Raw genomic sequence first — 18,432 nt, 5'->3', positions numbered from 1 at the left:
CCACAGTCCTCGTGACGGGAACGGAGTCGGGAGCGCGACCGAGCTTCATAACGACGGGACGGTGGTCTGAATCTAACTCTGAAACTACTTCGATCGAGTGTAAGCTCAGAGTTACGTTTTTTAATAACGCTATGTCGAGTATATCCGGGCGATGCGCGATATTTAGCGGGTAGTGAGTCGGTGTTAGCGGAGCAACGATATCGAAGGCGAGATCATCGACTAACGCGTCAAGCCGCCTGCCATTCGGGGTTGTGGTGTGTGAGTTCCACCTGATGTGTTTACAATTTAGGTCGCCCGCCAGAATGACAGAGCTCCCCATGCCGAGCAGCGCCTCGATATCACTGCTTAGAACGATCTTATCCGGTGGAAGATAAACGGACGCGATAACGATCGGCGCGTGTCCCGTCAGTGAGATTCGGCACACTGATACTTCGATATTAGCGAGCGCGGGAGGATCGAGCGGGACGCAATGCAGGGCTCTTCTATAGTAAATGACGGTACCACCACCACGAGCACAGAGCCTGTCGTTCCTGACCATGTTATAGTTCGCGATTTTAGGGTCACGGCGCGCGGGCTTAAGTAGGGTCTCCTGCACTAAAAAGATATCAATTTGATGGTCACGCAAAAAGTCAGAAACCTGGTCACGTTGATTTGCGAGACCGTAAGCGTTAAAAAATCCTATCGTTACGGATAGGGGCTTTATTCTACTTATATACGCCATTGATTACCGGCGGAGTGAGGGGAGGACGTACGTATTTAATGACGCGTATACGTCGGCGTATTCTTGCACAACGGCGATAAAGTGTTGTGCAGTGGAGGCAGCGCGAATGGCGTCGCCCAAAGCGTTAACGCGCTCAAAGTTGATCGACTGAAAGAAGTCGATCGCTAAAGCGAGATTGTCGGACGCGGTCGGAGGGCAAGTCGCGGGAGAGGGACGAGTTGCGGGGGCGGGACGAATCGCGGAGGAGGGAGTTGTAACCGTGTTCGTGTACGGCAGCGGTTTCGCCCAAGCCGTGACACTGGGCACCGGCGCCGGAACGAACGCTGGCTTAGCCTGCGACACAGAGGGTGCCGAGGCTTTGATGTCTGGGCCGGAAGCTCGGAGGCGGTTTTGGCGGGCGACGCGGCGATTTATTTTCGGGGCTCGGGGGCATCCGCGGTAATTTGCGGGGTGACCCTGTGTACGACACAGGACGCAGCTAGGCGGTTCCGTCGCGGTTTTTTGATCGCGAGTGCAGAGGGCCGTGGCGTGATCTCCTAAGCACTTGACGCATCGGGGGCGCGCGTGACAGTTACGGGAAGAATGCCCGTATAATTGGCAGTTATGGCACTGGCTAGGTGTGCCTTTCTTGTGTGGGGTTTCGACGGCGATTCCGGAAAGGCTACAGACCGTTCGGATGTTGAAAATTTGCTTACCCTCGGGGGTAGGCTGGAGGGCGACGAGAACCATGTTATATGGCTCCCTTCCGCGACCTGTGTGCATGCGGTGTACGGAGTTAACCGGTAGGCCTTGTTCGAGAAGGTCGGCCTTGACTAGTTCGGCATCCAACTCTTTAGGGATGCCACGTATGACGGCACGGAGTTCGCGCTCCTCCTGGAGAGTATACGTGTGGAAACTTATACGCTCCTTACGGAGGTAAGAAGAGAGGGCCCTATGGTCGTCGGGTGTTCGAACCTTAATTTGAATGCCGTTCGCGAGGTTACGGGCATTCGTGAAGTTGATATTTTTGGCCTTAAGGGCCAGGGAAACTCGATCCCAAGCTGCCTTCTCTTGGAGGATTACCGGGGGAGCGGTCTGGGTTTTATTTTGTGCCACCGGACGCGGCGACGGAGTGGCACGGGCTGGAGGCGCAACGGGAGTCTGAGGGCGGGGGCGCGACGCGTTCGCGGCTTTGCTAATTTTAGCGGCCGCGGGAGCTCGAGACTCCGCGGCACGCTTCTTACCCTTTTGTACCAGGGTGAATCCATCCGTCGATGAGGCGGGAGCGAGGTCGACCTCCATCTCCGAGTCAGAGTCGGAGGACGAGGAGGCGGGCGCAGGTGACCTACGAGCAGGTGTTTTGGAGGGCACGACGGAGGCTGCGGATGATCGCGCTGCTGGAACGGTGGCCACGGCGGACGACGCAGCAGTTTTACTCGCCAGTATAGGCGACGCGGGAACGGCAGGCACGACAGAGGCTGCGGTACTCGATGCAGAAGCTTTGCACGCAGGTACAGGCGACGCAGGAGCAGCGAGCTCGGCGGAGTCCACGAGAGGGCTCGCGGTGTGATCGGTCTTGAAGGCCAGAAACTCTGAGGCGAGCTGTGGGTGGCGAAGTCGGAGGAATTCCGCGAATACAGCGTCCATGATCGCTGAGTGCCCAGGTGGGGCGGCCCCGGGTCTTGAAAACACTCGCCTTGCGGCGAGGCCCCAACTTCTCGGACCTGAGCGGTTCTATTGAACACAGGTGGCGATGCGGCACGATTACTACAGGACAAAGAAAAAACACAACAAAACGGAAATAACAAAACGAAACAGAACAATTAAACACTTCCAGGAAAACAGTTTGTCGGCAGATGTACCACGAACACAGAAACAACAAAAGGAAACAAAACAAATAAAAACTTCCAGAAAGAGCACTTAGTCGGCAGATGTACCACGAACAGAGGCCGCGCGAACAATGGCCGGTCTAACAAAAGCCGGGCGAACAAAGACCGGGCGATCGAGTGGTCGATGAGCACGTCCGCACGTGACGGGTGCCTCTATCGGAATATATTCGATCTAATAACTTAAGCAGCGGTATCTATGCATGTAAGTAATTCAGGCCTATTAGCTTAAAGCGTCTATAGAGTACATCGAGACGTTGATAATAAATAATAAATATTTTGTATGATAGTAAAAAATCGGAAAAAATATTATGCTTATAAGAAGTGATTTCATGGCAATAATGTTATATATATTTATATAAATAATTATTAACGTTCATATTCTATACTAAGCACTTCACGTCATATTATTTTAACAGTGTTTGTGAAAACCAATAGCCAAATAATTATAAAATATAGTTGGTTTAAAATAGATGAAAGTCAATAAAGATCTTTCGAATTGACGAATTAGCCAAAAGATATTCTACGAAACATAAACATATTGATAGTATGAATAAATTGGACAACAAAATACATACCTCTACTCTACCTATTAGTTGAAACGCAAGGAAAAACAATATTAAATGTTAATACCTTTTGAGATATTTTTTTAAAGCAAGTTATTATTGCAATTTAATTTTTGGATGATAGAATAATACTTTCAGTATTAGAATTTATCGTTGAAATTCAAAACGGTTACATTGTTTTATTGTTGTCGCCATATTATATAATAGGACATTTCATCTCTTTTCCAACAGCTAAAATTGAATTTAGGAGCTATTTAATGATCACAATACTTATTTTACATGAAAATCAAATTTACACCGGGGCACAACGTTAAAATCGGCATTAGCATTACAAAAGAATAAATGAAATGTTACACTAAAAAAACGTGTTCAGCTATTCCCGATTTATTTTAGTAATACATTTATGCTTCGTATTGGGTGTAGCAGAAATTGATTGATATGGGTAGCACGTCGTTGCCAAAATGATATCTAAGAAATCCTAGACACATCTGTTCACACCGAATATTATTTATTATATAACTCTTGAAGAACTATGCTTGTGAAATGGGCACCCTTACTTTTAGTTTCGTTTCCTAAAATAAACCCGTTCCCCGAAAAGACTCGCTCAGTTTATCGTACGTACTAAAACAAAAGCTGCACAAACATAATTGACACGCGAACGCACAGAAAACAAATAAAAAAACGAAATAAACCAACAAATAGTCATTAATTTTTCAAACACAAACAAAACCTCCAGTAATTTAATTTAAGTTTCAATATTTTTAAACTTTAACGAGATAAATTAAAATGCAACTAAGAAATTCTAATTATAATCACACGTGTACTGAACGGAAATTCTAAAGAAAAGTTTGTTCATTCTATAATATCAATCTAGTGGCACTAAGTGTTTACTGTAATAATAATTATCGAGCAACAAAAAGTTCATTTAACCTTTTTTACATTATACCTCAAAACTCGGAGGGGAAGGAACAGAGAAAATCAAAGGTAATGATGATGTAAATTTTGAAGATATGCAAAGACACCTTTTCATTTATTTGCTTAAATATTTTGTTTCACCCCTCATAAGTTGTGTCACAAAGCATGTACAAATTCTTAATTAGAGTTTTATTGTGGTAGTTCTTCATTGTGTATTTCATACTTAGCATCAATCATTCAAATTTCATTCTGTTTTCACTTTATTTTGAACTAAAAGTGGAAAAATCTTCCTAAGCTTCTATAACCTTAGCTTGCAACTTAAAAACAAACAAAGAGATAATTCTGTTAAAAGTCTCGAAACAAGCGAAAGACACTATGTTATGCAAAAGTTTTGACAATTTTAACATCTAGCACTTTTCTTGAGAAAATACGAAGTAGGTAAACCTTAGCACTAGCTTTATTTTTTTTCTTTTCACTGAATAAAATTTATGACGTTATAACAATTAAATAATACCTACTTTTTAGTGTTTTACTATATCAGTGCAATTTCTTTAAGAAAACATATTTACATTATTCCGTATTTTATATATATTTTGTGTTTGGAACAAATGACTGTTACATATCATGATAATTACAGTCGTGATATGATATCGCAAACCGGCAGAAAAGGTAGTACCGGCGGTTAGAATAAAACAAGAATAAAACTTTTGATATGAATATTTAAAAAAATGTAGCATTTCCAGTCTATCAATGTGCTTATAGATTTTTTTCTTTTTTCCACAGGAGAAAATCCGCTATGTGGGAGTCGAACCTCACTAAAAACTCCTGCCGCTCACAGCCGGCGCCCTACCCTGGACCGGGCGGGAACCCAATCAGAGCTATTGAGACGGTGGGACCGGGCTTACGCAGAGCATATTATATCCATCCCGCCGTCCCCCAGACGCCGGGCCGGCGGCAGCCATCGACACGACCGCCGGTTCCCTCGGTCGACGAGCCAAGAGCCCGCATTGATGTCGCCACGCTCCACCTTCAAAGCTCGCCACTGAACCTGATCTTCAGTTCTACGTATCCGATTATTGCCAGCTGCCTTACGCAGGTCGTCGCTCAATCTAGCAGGAGGGCGTCCTACACTACGTTTGCCGGTTCGTGGTCTCCACTCCAGAACACGTCTACCCCAACGGTTATCGGTTCTGCAGCATATGTGACCAGCCCACTGACACGTCAGCTTACTAACTCTGCGAGCTATATCGATCACATTGGTTTTTACCCGAATGACTTCATTGCGTATTCGGTCTCGCAATGACAAACCAAGCATAGCTCGCTCCATAGCTCGCTGAGTAACTTTTAGTCGGTGGACTAGTCGCACGGTCAGCGTCCACGTTTCGGCTCCGTAGGTAAGCACGGGTAGAATGCACTGGTTATAGACCTTTGTCTTCAGACATTGTGGTATGGGCGACGAAAAGACCTGACGAAGCTTCCCAAATCCCAAATAAAGTTAATTTAACTAAAATAAAGTTAAATTTCCTATATCTATCAAAAAAATATTTTTATAATAATAGTAAATGCATAGAAATTTATATATTTTTACAATAACAACAATACATATTATTATCACGTTCGGATATTTTTAGAGACAGGAATAACAAAGCTGTTAGTGTTGGTCTAAAATAGCACTCAATCTCTTCCTGTGGGCGTCGTATAAGGCGACTAAAGGATTCACGGAAGAATGGGCACCAGCGTTTTGAGTATCACACTAGCATACTGCCGACTCCAACCGGTAGTCACTAGTGGTAGGACGTATTGTAAAGACTGACGCGGCGGTGCAGTAATTAGCGCCCCTAACTGATGCGCCGAGGGTCATATGTTCGACTCCCACATCGGATAAACATTCGTGTGATGAAATGGTTTGTTTGGGTTTTTGTCTGGGTGCTTATTATCTATATATGTATATATTTAAACATATACAAGTATGTGTGTTAATATCTGGTACCCCTAACACAGCGAAACCGAATTTGGGACCGGATTATCACGCGCGATTTATTCCCAGTTAGTTATATATTTATTATTGTAACCCGCTCGGGTATCCGCATCTTGTTTATATTAGAACCAGAGTGCGTAGTACGAGTTTTTTAACTTTCTCGATAGCGTAAAAGTTAACCCAATTTTGTATGCAGTTGGAACAGCGCCCCTAGCGGCAAACGTAGGTAAACGATCCCATTCCATACAAATATGAGCTAACTTTTACGCTATCGAGAACGTTAAAAAACTCGCACTAAGCACACAGAACCAGTCACGCGTTATGGTTGTAATTCAATTTAGACTTCCACCAAATGTCATAGGGTACGTGACGGCATTTACATTGTGATATCTATGGGCTCCAGTCACACATAGGCAAAAAAAACTAGCTTCGTATAGGAGGAAATACACCACTCGTAAACATCGACTAAATATAATCCGAATAATACTAACAAGACTATCAACTATTTTGTTAAGGAAAAAACTAGGCAAGCCATTAGGAATGGATCTCTAGCTTAAGTCCAATTTAATTAGAGCTTTACGAAGTCATCTATAAGGTATCTTTGATAAAATGAAGTATGAAATATAAGTGGAACAAACTAATGACTTAGGAAACGAAAACAGAACGTTTCTTTCGTGAAATAAGGGCTCGTGCAATTTGCCGCTAATTAATTAATAGCACCATTTCACCGACTCCGTTACAACTGAACATAATGGCTCACTCTATGTAACGTTGGCTACACGGGTCGCATTTCCTAAATAACTTTTAAATAGACAATCGCAAAGAAATACAAGGAAAAATTAATTCAACGGAAAACAGAATTCGGATTATTTTACTTGTATACGCACAAAAATGATTGATGTCTGGGCATTGTTAATTGTGCCTGTATTACACAGGAATATCGGTAAATGTGATACATTTGTCAGGCATGACGCTTCTAACAAATCGAATTTGTATATTATGTGGCACCGATTGATTACTGTCATTATTTGGCTATAGAAAGTGACAGCATAGACAGAATGACATAATCCGAAAGCGCTTCCCGAACCATTAATTAATAAATATATTTTTTTGTATGGAAATTCAATTATTATAAATATTGTTGAGTTATATTCAACATTATAAGCCATAATTATGTGTCATACGAACCTCTGTATCTCAGTCGAGACCACTCGCTTTATTTCCGATTCCCGTCACTGTCAGATAAAATAAATACCAGATTCGCAGTGTAACTTTAACACAAGAGTAAAGTTTCATCAAAATTTATTCGAAACAAACAGACGGGACTAAAAGAAGAATCATAAATGGTTTATTTTTTTTTGGTTTATAAATGGAAACGGTAATATAAAATTCTACTATTAATATTTCTCTACCGACTTTACCATCCTACACAATATTTCAAAATAAAACTTTACAAAAGTTTTGTGCATATTATACGGGGCCGCTCAAACCAAAGCGACAGATACTAACTAGTAGATTTAAAAAGAAACCGAGCGCTCTTTCAAATATTCTTGCAACAAATATACACTACAAAAGTATTACTTGTATTTAAGTATAATAAATTTAAATGTTTCTAAAAAATTACATAAGTAGTTTTAGCTTGACGTATAATTGCTTAAGGTATCATTTCATTCATACGACCCGAATTGAGAACCTTCTCCTTCCTTTTAATTTGAATTCATGTAGTATATTAACGATATCTGAATATGCTCACTCTCTCTCTCTCTCTCACTATTTTTCATGCTTACGCACTACAATTTCAATCCTCACTCTGTTACACTCTCGAGTGACGACTAGATCGCTTTAGAAGCTTAACAAATACTGAACTTACAGTAGAAGAATTAAAAAATAAGATTTAATAAACCACCGCCCATACTGGGTCTGCCTTGGATTTGAATTTTGGTCATTCAGTCTTCGAAAATCTAGTCTATCGTACTTTGCCATAGGGACTTTGAATTCCACTGTGTGGAACCACCACTTCCCCGGGGGAAAATAATGTAGATGATGGAGACGGTCATGTCAGCGCACCGACGCAATCTTTTTGCTTTTATGTGCCTTGAGCCACCTATCAACCATGCATGCGTTTTTAGGGATAATCTCTTCTTCGTATCTTAAAGCTATCGATTTTTATAGAGTCTGCGATAGAAAAAATCATAATAAAAGCACTGTACCTGAGACAATTGCCGTTTCAGTTAAACAGAATGGATTCAAATAACTCTTTGTATTACGTTAAGAGCACGAAAGATAAAGAAAATCTCTTTCGCACTCTAGACGATTATCAAACTTTAGCAGACAGAAAGATGTTGCATATACATCACATGCACTGAATTACACGTTAATGATTCTAGCATACGACCAGACTGCGAGTCCCATACGACTTACGGCAAACAGGATAAGCAATGAGAACGATCACCCGAATCAGGGCCATCCCGAGGGACCTAACACTATGTTCTTTTTGTTTACAAAAGTGGCTCTTAAAGTCTTAGACACTAGTGGACATCGATGCATCTCTGCCAGTGCCGTGGTCATTATTCAAAAATCTATGAGAGATATTTATGAAGCAACACCCAAAGCTGTGGCCTTCTGTTGGAGGTACTCGAAAAGTTGAGCTATAGTTGAACAATTGAGTAGATATTTCCCAACCAAAATTACTTATAGTTCGAGCGATACTCAGATTACGTGACAACAAAGGCTGTGACGCTGTAACGTAATTAGCTTAAACTTATTGGATATTTGGTTACGGTATTTTTTATTATTCTGAAAGTGATTTCATTGCTTTTCATTTGTCCGCTTTTTTATATGGAGAATATTTTTTTACCTTTGCCTACATACTCTGAATATAAAAATTTGATATTAGCAGGCATTTTTTTCCGCATTTGGGAAAATGATAAAGCTATTCAATTGAACGCGTGCGGTGATTTCGCGCTTTATAGACAAGGATACGCCTCACTGCCGGCAGCCGGCAAGTACTCTAGCAACGGTAGAAAAAGGCATCGGCTCCCGGATTTTATTTTAAATAAAAGAAAGAAAATAAGTGAAGTTAGTGATAGTTTAACTATATTATTATGTTCTTATTATTGGACAGTTTGCCCCGTTCAGGTCTGTGTTGCTTCTTTTATTGTTTGCTCCAAGAAAACTCATTAATATGTTATTCTCGCCTTTCTCTACAATTTTTATTGTAATTTTATATAATACTAGCGGCCAGCTCCGGCTCCGCTCGGATCTTTAACAAAAATTTCAACGACATCGTTTTATTTTTTTAAATAAAAGAACACTTATTGCGGCATAACTATAATAGTTAGACATATGCTGTCGCGACACTTTTTGTAAATAATAATGTGTTCTGCAAAGTCGTAGTACATTATTTTATTCTATCATCAATAGTTTTCGCAGGGGACGCGATGTAAAGAATATTTTAGGTAATTATTTTACACCTTGGGTTACATTATTGGAGTTTTAGTAAGGATCCCTAATATTTTTCAAAAAATATTATAGCCTATGTCACTCGGGAATAGTGTAGCTTCGAAAGAGTGAAAAAGTTTTTCAAATCGGTTTAGTAGTTTTGGAGCCTATTCAATACAAACAAACAAACAAATCTTTCCTCTTTATAATATTAGTATAGACAATACTCATATTTTAGTAATTTCTATGCACCATAAAGAATAAAGAAAACAAACTTTAGATTTGGGCCTTAGTTTTGTGTTCTCAGAAATACAGTTTAGTTTGTATACGTCAAAATTTCATCGTGTAATTAGTTTTTGGATGACTTACTAATTAATTTATGTACGTTGGGTGAAAATGACGATGACGATTCCGATGACGCGGAAAAGTACTAGATACAGTCGCCGTGGCCTAAAGGATAAGACGTCCGGTGCATTCGTGTTGAAGCGATGCACCGGTGTTCGAATCCCGCAGGCGGGTACCAATTTTTCTAATGAAATACGTACTCAACAAATGTTCACGATTGACTTCAACGGTGAAGGAATAACATCGTGTAATAAAAATCAAACCCGCAAAATTATAATTTGCGTAATTACTGGTGGTAGGACCTCTTGTGAGTCCGCGCGGGTGGGTACCACCACCCTGCCTATTTCTGCCGTGAAGCAGTAATGCGTTTCGGTTTGAAGGGTGGGGCAGCCGTTGTAACTATAATTGAGACCTTAGAACTTATATCTCAAGGTGGGTGGCGCATTTACGTTCTAGATGTATATGGGCTCCAGTAACCACTTAACACCAGGTGGGCTGTGAGCTCGTCCACCCATCTAAGCAATAAAAAAAAAACAAAAAAAAAAAAAACACTACTATTACTAGTAAAGTATTAGATAAAGGGTGATTTTGCGTCAGATTTTTTTTCATTAGCTATAGAGATTTTATTAGAAAATATATTAAAATAGATAGATTCTGTACTGTCAAACCAAAATTACACCACTGCATGTCTTTCGTTAGGTGTCATATGAGTAAAGGAGACTTCTCCGAAAAAAACAGGTCCCTCTTTCAAGTGAAATAAGATCACATGATCTTTGTGGACCTCAAAACGAAGATATTTTGAATAATAACTATACCTTTTTTTATAAGTGCTTAACAACAAACGACAACATAGCGCTACTACGATCGCACAAACAACTCGGGGCATTCAACGTGATATTTGAAACAGATTACAAGGAACAACACAGCATAATACACGAATAATTATATGTATTAAAAGGCATGAAGCTATGATGATATGTACGAGTATATTATGATAAATAAAACTGCACACAACCCCATATTAACGTGATATTTGCAAAAACTAAACAATAGAATAAAATTTATAAGTCTAGGCATACGCACCAACATCCATAACAGTTTCGATGTGATATTAAAGCCTCTAAGTTTACATTACATTATACCCAATATATGCTGAACTTAAACATAGCTTTGACTAATCTGCGCTTAAGCCAAGCATCGTTACTGCAAAAACAAAAACCCTTTTGTCGGAGCATACGTTTATTTTGTGACCAATAAAACGTGAAAAGCGAATTCTTTATGAGAAAAAGGGCGGTTATGATAACCTAATAACCTCAAAAGGTTCAGAGTAAGCCCGTTTCATGACAAGACGCAATTTCCATGAACAAAAGTCAAACGAGAAAGCGTAACCAATCTTAATGCCTTTTCTGCATGCACAAATATTAGATTGTTGCAAATACGTTTATACATCAGTACTGTGTGGATCTTCTGTAAATGCATTTTTTAAATGTGAAATGGCCAAAATATAGAACGTTTCTTCTATAAGTGCCTAAAACAAATACATTTTGAGTAGGCGTCACGTCATTTGAGTCCAAAATAAAAGATCGTACCCGATACAAACATATATTATACCATGTATTGTGATTGTTGTTAAGGGCTAATACTAATACTGGAGTTAACAGATTTCGTTTCACATCTTAGTGTTGTACATTCTATAGAACGAAATTAAAAACTTTTCAGGAAATTTATTTATTTTATTTATTTCAGGAAAATTAGGAGTTTATTGAAGATCGTTTTAATTTTATTAAGTACAATTTTAACTTTTAGTTTTTTTTAATTTGGATTTTCAATTGATTTTGACTATTTAAAATGTACGAAAAACATCTGTAAAAATACGTAAAAATACTATCGAAACATATTTCAGTTCTCCGTAGCGGGAATGAAGTTAGAAGGCACGGCCTACTTATTAATCAAGATGTCATATCTGTTTCAGATTTAATCAATCCGGTAAACGATTTTCTCTTCTCAAATGTAACTTGTTTGTTTACTCAAACGAAAATCTTGACCATTTCATATCAAGACTTAAACACAACATAACATAAATTAATCTCTCTATGCCTTATAAAAAGTACTCCGTGAAAATGATTGTGTAAGCTACCTCTTTTTTATATTTTGAATACTTAATATTTATTTGTTACAAAAAATACAATTTAAGTTGTCCATTGGAATTTTTTTATTTGTATTCTATTACAAAGGCCTAACTAGCACAATATAACGCATAGCTTTTAAAAGACGATACAATAAATTAGATCTTTACTTACGAAATTGCCGTTTAATATAGAGAAAGTTTTTTTTTTTTTAATTTAAAACTTATTTCTATCAATGGTATCGATGCATCTCTGCCAGTGCCGTGGTCATTATTCAAAAATCCTTCTTGAAAAAGCAAACAAACTCTTCAAAGGCCTTTTGTATTCCTCTCCCTTATATTCCTAGCCTCTCGGGTATTGAGTTCCCTGCCAAAAAGTTGTCCAAATTTTGGAAAAAGAAGAAATCCTTCTTCTTCTTCTCGATTCATCAGAATCTCAGAGTCGAAGTCTGGTGAGTACGGTGGATAACGTAAAAACTTCCAGCCCCAGCCTTCGTAGCTTAGAGACTGTCTGTTATGCCGTATGATGGCCAGGGTTCTTATGTAGAAGCACCGGGACCGCCTATTAACCAAGGCTAGCCGAAGATTCACGAACTTCTTCATCATTTTGTCCAGTCCTTTACAGTACACATCCGTGGTAATTCTGGCAGCATTAAGTAAGAAGCTGTGATAAATTATACTGGCACTAGACCACCAAACAGTGACCTTGACTTTTTAGGGGTAAGTTTTCGTTTGAAGTTCATTCGTTTTAGTTTCATTACCTATCAAAAAGAATCCGTTTTTCATCGCAAGTGACAATGTGGCGCAAAATGCCTTCGTTTCTGTGTCTCTTAAGTAACGAAAAGCATACCTTAACGCGTTCGTCGCGCTGGGGATCGTTCAGTTCCTGCGGCACCCACTTATCTAGTTTCTTACCTTGCCAATTTAACGCAAACGAACCCATATTGTTGCTAACGTTGAAATATGCTGCTGACTCAGCTCTACATTGAGTATCGACAGCATCCACTATCGCTTTTAATTCATTGCTGTTCTGTAACACATTAATAATAGATGCACAATGTTAAAGCGACCCGTGAATTGGCGTGCACTACATTGTAGTGGTTCTAGCGGCCCGCGCTTGTGTATGCACTGCATCGTAACATCTTTTGTCCCCACTTGTATAAAAACGCGTGCTACCGCTGCATCCAGTCGCCCACTGAGTTTCTCGCCGGATCTTCTCAGTGGGTCGCGTTTCCGATCCGGTGGTAGATTCTGCGAAGCACGGCTCTTGCTAGGGTTCGTGTTAGCAACGTCATCAGGTTTGAGCCCCGTGAGCTCACCTACTAAAGTTAGGGTTACGCTGAAATAGCCTCTCAAGGCTCTCAGCTTAGGTAGGAAGAAAAAAAAAAAGAAAAAAGAAAAAAAAAAGCATCCAGTCATTCAGAAGCCGCGCTAAACAGTTGGAGGAAAGGTCAGGTCTGTACTCTTTAATAATTAACTAGATACGAATGGTAACCATTCAAGTTAGTTATTAGTGCCCGATTTGTGATATCGCTAAGTCTTTAATTGTTCACGTGTTCAAGCTTTAGTGTTTCTTGTAACTTACTATGAATAATTAATGCATTATAGGGTTCTAATAGTCCCGTCAATCGCGACTTTATATATTAATTGGAATACGCTCTGTGGAACGTCCCGGAATCAGAATCTGAACCTAATACTTCTCAACTGATGCCAAGGAGCTGGAGTATCTTCGATAGAACCCCAGGATCCTAGACTTCTGAATCACCATATTTTAAAAGATACGTATCACTCCTTAATTGTAATATTTCGCCACAACCATCATACGACTTACCCTCAATAATTTGTAATTATAATATAAATTTGTATTAATTTAGTTAAGTTAAATAAGTGTTTTTTTTATATAGTAATTTTCTTTTTTGTATATGTGTGCTTTAGTTTAATATATATGCTGTTTTGGCTGCACTTCATTTTTATTATTTTATGGCGCCCTGAGAATTGTTTAAGAACTTGTACTCTCCACTGTGGCTACCGGATGCTGTAACGCTTACCGTTACAGTTGCTTTAGGTTTGGGGCGACCATGGGTTTTTTTTATCCAACTTTCCATGCCAGAAACTTTTAAGCCAATAATATGCATTGCTAACATGAAGGAACTCTTGTCCCATAATTAATATTTTTATCGTACCCATATTGATGGTAATATACAAAGGTTGTGAAAACACTAACACTAATCATTAAACAAATATATGAATTTGGAAATGAAATCCCATACTTTTAAATTAAAATTTCATTTGAATTTAGACTTTATTGCCAGCCATTTATAAATTACGTTTCCAGTGGCCAGTATGGTAAAACGACAAATTCATAGGTAAACGCTTAAAATAAGAATACATTGTGCCAAAACCGAATTTTGATTCATCCATTAGGACGCCCACCACTATTTTTGAATTACCAGAAAAGTACAAGCTACTCTCGTCATTGAACAAATCCCTATTTGAAAAAAGAATAAAGGAACAATACTCAAACACAATCCACAGTCGCCGGTTCATTCGATAATCGTGCGGCAAACTGATACAGATCCACACCCACGGTTTTAAGCAGGATTTACAGAAACATTTCAAATCAACATTCCTTTCATTTAAGCTTTTCTAATTACACAATTCAAATTGTTCTTAGGTCCAATATAGATTATAAATAATTATTATTAACAAAAAGTAATGGTTTTAAAAAAAAATTAAAATAAAGTATAAATAAAAAAATAATAATAAGACAAGTATTTTACATATCTATGTAACTATTTGAAGGATAATATATTTTTTTACGATTGTACAAAAATCAAAAGATAAAAAGCTTCAGAGACTATGATCATTTCAAACACTAGTTTTTTTTAAAAAGTGATCTAAAAATTGTATTTCGTAGTTGAGACAACGAAAAAAAAATAAAAAATCATTTTTGTAAAAAAGTGCATTCGTTTTTCTACCGTTGAAATGTTCTCCTGTATGGCTCGTTCGTTTTAACACGCCAATCTCCACAATCTGTCGACCAATTTGAATGTGGTTTTCTTTCTCTTCTCTCTCTCTCTCTCTCTCTCTCTCTCTCTCTCACTCTCTCTTGAACTTGTACTAAGAATGTTTGGTTTATATAAACAGTTTTCATGGTTCTAAGTAATTGGACATGTTACGTCCCACATGTGAAATAGTTACTGAAACATAGAGTTGTAGACTGACATGTCCTGACTGCCACCTCTTTTGAGACATGAGCCAAAGTTAAAGTTGAAAACAACTAATCATTATAATTAATCTAATAAACACAATATTGTATTATAGAGAAAAAACAATTATTAGGTCTTCGTAGATTATTCGATGTCTTTGAAATCTGAGATTCTTTATTTGGTGGTAGCTGTCGACGTTCCGAACCTGTTATACTCTGTAATTAAATTATCAAAAATAATCTGGAATAAATAAACTCCAATTTTACAACGCTTGTTTCTGTCTGTCTTTTCATCTTCTTTTTCTCCACCTTATCCCACTATGTGGGGTCGACACAGCTAATTTTTCTCTTCCATTCTTTCTATCAGCCGTCATCTCAACACTCACTCCTCTTTCTCTTATTTCGTCATTCACACACTCCATCCGTGTCTTCTTCGGTCGACCTTTTCCCCCTCTACCTTGCACTACCATTTCCATACATCTCCTAGTTACATGCATCTAGTCTGTCCTTTCATAACCACGAAATTAATTTTATACTTATACCAGATCATAAAACAATCTTCTCTCTTCTCGAATTTACGTTTAATTACGAAAGTGTTCGTCTTAAATTAATCTGGCACTTATTAAAATTGCTTGTGCCGACTAATATTAAAACAAGCTGCTTTAATGGCGTCTGAAATCTTCGATAACATTTACGATTAAATATTGTACAGAAAAAAAAAATACGCATTCGTATTTTTATTAAAAATTAATTCCTATTTAATTCCTAGGCTATATATTTTAGTAACATAGATATGCAGACGACCTCACGGTCTATCCAGTGTGAATATCGCCTTTCAGCCTGGGACACAAAGTTAAACTTATAAATGTAATGGAAGCTCTCAGAAATACTCTAAATACTTAAAGCTACACATCATAGCTCACGATCCATGTTTAATGAACCCATCATAGCAGGTGATGGTAAATGCAATTAATAGATAATGGTATCAAAACCGACGCAGACTTAAAATCCGCCCGACCACCAATACTCTAGAAATCAAGATCAAAATTCGGAGAATCAGGTAAAAATATAAAGCTATTTACTCCTATCGGATGTAGATAAGCCTTAGGCCCTCCTGATTGTAAGTGGACTCTTTTGTCCGGGACATGAAATAAGACAGAGTCTATCTTACCTACTTCTCTTACCTAAGATACATAGATAATATCTATATATTACATCTATATACATATATCATAAATGTTCACGATTGACTTCCACGGTGAAGGAACAACATCGTGTAATAAAAATCAAACCCGCAAAATTATAATTTGCGTAATCACTGGTGGTAGGACCTCTTGTGAGTCCGTACGGGTAGGTACCACCACCCCGCCTATTTCTGCCGTGAAGCAGTAATGCGTTTCGGTTCGAAGGGTGGGGCAGCCGTTGTAACTATACTGAGACCTTAGAACTTATATCTCAAGATGGGTGGCGCATTTACATTATAGATGTCTATGGGCTCCAGTTACCACTTATCACCAGGTGGACTATGAGCTCGTCCACACAACTAAACAATAAAAAAAAATGGACTTCATTTACTAACTGAAGTTCAGCGTGACCGTATACACATCTGCTGATTTATGAATGGATAAATTAATATAATCTAAGACCCTTTAGCTTCAACTTAAAATTCCAACGTTTAATGAAAGAACAATCGTGTGAGTGCAATCTCGTTTAATAAAGTCTCATATTTCGTTAGATACAAAAATATATCACTGAAGATTGACACAGATTATGCATAAAAGAAGAGCTATGATAGTAATTATGAAAATAGAAAACAAAAAAATTGGAAAAGCCACAAAAACACAAATCATGTACTATTTTGCTATTGTAAAAGTAAAAAAATTACAGAAGTTGCATTATTATGCTGTAACACGTATGTATGTACATATGTAGAAATGTTTTATTGTAAAAGTTTACGTTCAACGATATTGAAGTCGACCCAATGTATTGTTCTCAAAAATCATTCACGTGTAGAAAGCGTTTCCAAAAATTTTCAAACTACAACTAACAACAACTTTGAAAAGTGGCTATATCTAAAATTTCGCATACCGTTTTCGTGGTCGCGCTAATTATTCAGCCAGTGTTATTTCTGGTTACACGTAACTGATGTGGCGGGAACCACGTGAGCTCAGTTTATGTGACACTTAATTATATTAACGGGCGATTCGACAGTGGCGGGTACGGCAGACACGTATATCGCCCGCAACGTTCGCTCACGGCGGCGTAGCGACCGATACTGCCGAACCCCCGCGCGTCCCTCACTTATCATCCCTTAAGTTCATTGCTCAGGATCCTTCGCATTCGCACCTATAAAATACAATTTACTATTGTTACTGCTGTCAGACTAATTATTCAAAATAGAAATACAATATCCGTATTACATTCAGCTGATCAAGGATCACGATTCCGCTTCGTGGTTTTTGACAGCACTAGAATAAATTTACTGTGTATTTATTAATACTAGTATGCTTATATAATCACAGGCTTCGCCAAGACTACACTATAGAGATAATATTATAGATTAAACAAATTTAATCTATTCCCAATTTGACCACAGACTTTAAACAATATCAAAAGTTTGACAATAAACAAAGAGTATATAAATAATATGTATATATGTGTTGTGTCCAATGCATGGTAGTGTATATAATGTTTTTCTTATTGATTTAATGTATTTTTTATGCATGATTAAATAAATAAATTTTCGTAAAAACGGGTACAAAGTTTTTGCTTCACGTAATATACCTAATATATAGATATTGTATCTAATAAGAAAATGGAACACTATTTATAAAAATTCCTCGTAGAATTAGCTACGACGTAGCACTGTTCGTAGTCATTCAATATTTACCCTGGAAACGATTAGATGGCAAAGTGAAAAACTACCATTCAATTAATTTGTTTGAACGAACGGACAGTCTCTATTTTTTCGTAAATGATCACGATAGTGAACGGCGGTATTCTATCAACGGTTCAAAGACTTTGCTCTGAGATTTCTTGCACGCACAGGTCTAAATTGTTATTTTTTGCTAATTTATGCCAATTGTTTTTGAGGGACGGTAAATGAAACGAGATAAAAATTTCAAGGATCAAAACAAATGAATATTTTTTGACATCTTTTTTTAAACGGCTTTAAATGGACCAGACCATTTTATGACCTACTAATTCTGTACTATTAGTTGAATTAGTGCTCATAGATATCAATCACAATACAAATACCGTCAACCAT

General features: G+C 38.2%; 1 protein-coding gene across 2 annotated transcripts in view; it reads right to left on the bottom strand.

The window, feature by feature from the left end:
• LOC114245269 (uncharacterized) overlaps window positions 1–17,642 on the bottom strand; it is a 113,196-nt gene extending 95,554 nt beyond the window's left edge. The window contains exon 1 of one of the 2 annotated variants that reach the window (XM_028177374.2): window positions 17,253–17,642. The gene's annotated coding sequence lies outside the window, so the exon portion shown is untranslated. The remainder of the gene's footprint in view (window positions 1–17,252) is intronic. The other variant, XM_089732434.1, reaches the window with a different exon arrangement.
• Window positions 17,643–18,432: the final 790 nt, after the last annotated feature.

Source organism: Bombyx mandarina, chromosome 13 (assembly GCF_030267445.1).
Source record: "Bombyx mandarina strain Sakado chromosome 13, ASM3026744v2".
Lineage (NCBI taxonomy): Eukaryota > Metazoa > Arthropoda > Insecta > Lepidoptera > Bombycidae > Bombyx > Bombyx mandarina.
This window is presented reverse-complemented; position numbering and strand designations above follow the sequence as displayed.